Genomic DNA, 3,807 nt, shown 5'->3' on the forward strand with positions numbered 1-3,807 from the left:
CAACAATATTAACCTTTGATATTTAATCGTTAAAATTTTGAAAAATTAGTCAAAATAATAATAAGTTTTTTATATGTTTGTGAATAACATTGAGTTATTTATTCCAAAAAAATCAGCAGCTAATAAACTAATTTTAAGTTACTTAACAATTACCATTGCAAAAGGAAAATGTAAAGAGTGGGAATCAAACCAACACTATCAAATAGTATCAAACTTTCCACCAAGCCACCTGATTCTTTTTGTTGCAACTTTCATTCTATATTTATATGTATTGAATGAATGAAAGATGTAAAAAGCTAAAAATAACAAGAAAAAAAGAAATAACTATAGCCGCCCAAATAGGCCATTTTTTTAATAGCTAATTTTTCCTCTTAAATATTTATAACTCCCAAGTAAAAAATGTAGATATAGAAGATAACCACATGCTCCTTGTGTAATAAGTGCGTCATGTTTTCTCTAAAACGGAAACGATAAAACCACCAATCATTGATTTTTTACCAACTCATTTGGGGTTTGAACACTTTCTGTAGGCTTTGGAGATGCGAATCTTGAGTAGTCGATATTTTTTGTTGATATTTCACATACCGCTAATTCATTTGCAAGCAGTGTGATACACCAATGATAAAAAAAAGTAGCATGACCGATGAGATGGAAAAAAAAACTATATACTAATAAGAACTTTTTATATATCTATTAGACAATCTCGTTTCTTCTGGGAGAGTGGAAGAGGAAAGAAATCAATTTGTTTCAATGAAAATTAACTACTACAACAATAATCGCATCCAGTAAATCCCAATTCCCACAAATAGCATCATTATTGATAGGATCTGGGAAGGGTGAGATATAGACACGTCTTACGAAACACCCATAAAGTACACGAGTCAAAACGTTTGAAATAACATACATTTCTTTTGAAAGCTTTCATACAAGTTCATAATCCTTTTTACTAGCCGAAAGACTTAATCGACATTTACACCAAAAATGAAATCATAGTTATGGAAGTTACTAACATTAAAACGCCAAAGCGATAAGTTCAATACAAATTTACAATGTATTACATAACTTAAAAATACGAAACCAAAATGTTTTGACCCGTTTTAACCATGACATGCGGAAGCGTTTGATTCGGGTGGTGTGTTCCCTCCAAGCTTGACAACATCTAGCAAGGCGGTTTACCTACAATCCATAACATACAAATTAATTATCAACTATTCATCAAACATTAAATAAAAAATTCCATTTCTTATGGAATTGCATCTTTTCACTCACAATCATGAAATCATTCCGATTTGGTTTTGATGTCAATCCTTCAACATTTGATATCCGGTCTCAACACCATTACCCAATTCCCTTGCAATATACATTTTCACTTATTCGATCCATTCATTCAATTAGAACCATCATGTGTTTGAAACTCCATCAAATACCAATCTAAATACATGTAATGAACAATGAATTCTTACTATAAACTACTATAACTTGCGAGTATAAGAAATTACTTTTATCGTGTCTTGCTTGCGCTCCGGAATGGCTTGCGTCTTCTTCTTTTACTCCTACAATTCATAACCGACATACTTTAATTTAATGCCTTCATTCCCATTCCTTTCTTGTCATAATCGAGTTAACAATTACCAATTTACATAACATTCATAAAACATCCTCTTTGTCATTAAACTTCTTCATTCAAGTATTTTAACAAACACGTGACGTGCATACAATAAACAAAGCATGATGTACAAGTATCTTATGCATAACCTTACTAGTTCATGTCAAGATCATCAAATTCAACTAATTTCATATAATTTTCATTCTAAATCAATTTCATCTAACAAATTCTCATAATAAACATCTTCATACATAATAATTATACTAATTTGCACATGACTCAACATTACACTTCACAATACTCCTACTTCAAGTGGGCTTTCACTTTTAATTACCAATTCAGCCAAATTCAAGCTTAATTCATGCTCAATGTGATGCTCCTAACCCATAATCATACTAATTTCACATAAGTTCATGGATTGCTTGAAACCCATTTCATACAAGATCATCAAAACATAAAATTCTACTTACCTTGTGCTTTAGTGTGCTTAGATGATTAAGAAATCAAAGGCATGCATGGATTTTAATCACAATTATTGCTTCAATTTGTTGATTTTGTGATGACAAGGGGTTTCCCCTTCCTTCTCTGGCTTTTGGGCGACACACAGACATCAGTATCAATTTTGGCCCCTTTAAGTTTAGTGTTTTAGTCATTTGTATCAGTTTTGCCCCTTTAAGTTCAGTTTTTACATTTTTATGGCTAATTCCTTTCTTTTTTAGACAAACTTTACTTACATCCTAACTAAGTTCATAATAATTATCAATCTAACAATAATTATTTCTACATATATTCTTATTTTTAACATGTTCACATATATAAAGATTTTGGGGTGTTACAAGTCCACTCCCCCTTAAAGAAGGTTTCATCCCCGAAACCTGAATACGTACCAAATAAAGTCAGGTAGTACTTTCACATTTCATCATCTGGTTCCTAAGTGAGACCCGACCCCTTCTTGTGTTGCAATTGAACTAATACTTGCTTTATTTCTTTGTTACAAAGGGTCTTTACTTTGGAGTCTTTGATAGCTACCGGTCTTTCAATATAATTCATTCTTTCGTCCACCATAATGTCTTCAAATGGTATGTGAGCCGTTTCATCTGCAAGGCACTTCCGTAATTATGACACATGAAAGTTGTTGTGAATGCCATCTAATGCTTGGGGCAATTCCAATAGATATGCTACTTTTCCAATACGAGCTAGAATTTTTAACGGTCCAATATATCGAGGACCCAACTTTCCTTTCTTACGGAATCGAATTACGCCTTTCCACGGGGATACTTTCAACAATACCCGGTCCCCCACTTGGAGTTCAATAGGGCGCCTCCTTTTGTCCGCACAGGACTTTTTTCGATCCTTCGCCGCTTTTAATCGAGCCCGTACAAGATTAATCTTTTCATTAGTTATTGCTACCACGTCCTTGGGAGCGAGTTCTTTTTGTCCCACTTTCCCCCAACATACAGGGGTTCTACATTTTCTTCCATATAACATTTCATACGGCGCCATTTGAATGCTACTTTGATAGCTATTGTTACACGATAACTCCATTAATGGTAAATGTTCATCCCAATTTCCCCCCAAAATCCATAACACATGCTCTCAACATATCCACAAGCGTTTGGATGGTCCTTTCAGACTGAGCATCCATTTGGGGGTGATACGCAGTACTTATGTGCAATTGAGTACCCATCCCTTCGTGAAACTTTCACCAATAATGAGAGGTAAACCGCGTGTCCCGATCCGACACAATGGACACGGGCACTCCGTGGCGGGATATTATTTCATTCACAAAAACTTCAGCCATCTTTTCCGAGGAATAAGTTTCTCGAATAGGTAGAAAATGAGCACTTTTGGTAAGACGGTCAACAATGACCCATATAGCATCATGCCCCTTTCTTGTCCTAGGAAGTTTGGTTACGAGATCCATGGTCACGTCCTCCCATTTCAATACTGGAATTTCCAAAGGTTGTAATTTCCCGTACGGTTTTTGATGTTCCGCCTTTACCTCGGAACATGTTAAGCATTTGGATACGTACTTAATAATGTCGCGTTTCATTCCCGGCCACCAATAATTTCTTTTCAAATCTCGGTACATCTTGGTAGCTCCCGGATGAACCAAGTAGCGGGACTTATGTGCTTCTTCCAATAATAGAGCCTTTGTATCACAAAAACGTGGTATCCAAATCCGCCCATATCTTATTTTA

The 3,807-nt window shown here is 34.9% G+C and overlaps 1 long non-coding RNA gene across 1 annotated transcript; it reads right to left on the reverse strand.

Moving 5' to 3' along the window:
- Positions 1–945: 945 nt before the first annotated feature.
- On the reverse strand, positions 946–2,196 carry LOC118481877. Its single transcript, XR_004866188.1, has 3 exons — positions 2,077–2,196; positions 1,500–1,553; positions 946–1,176 (listed from the first exon to the last, which is right to left on the reverse strand). It is a non-coding gene; the product is annotated as an uncharacterized LOC118481877 (long non-coding RNA).
- Between the last annotated feature and the right edge of the window lie 1,611 nt (positions 2,197–3,807).

Source organism: Helianthus annuus, chromosome 9 (genome assembly GCF_002127325.2).
Source record: "Helianthus annuus cultivar XRQ/B chromosome 9, HanXRQr2.0-SUNRISE, whole genome shotgun sequence".
In the NCBI taxonomy this organism is placed as follows: domain Eukaryota; kingdom Viridiplantae; phylum Streptophyta; class Magnoliopsida; order Asterales; family Asteraceae; genus Helianthus; species Helianthus annuus.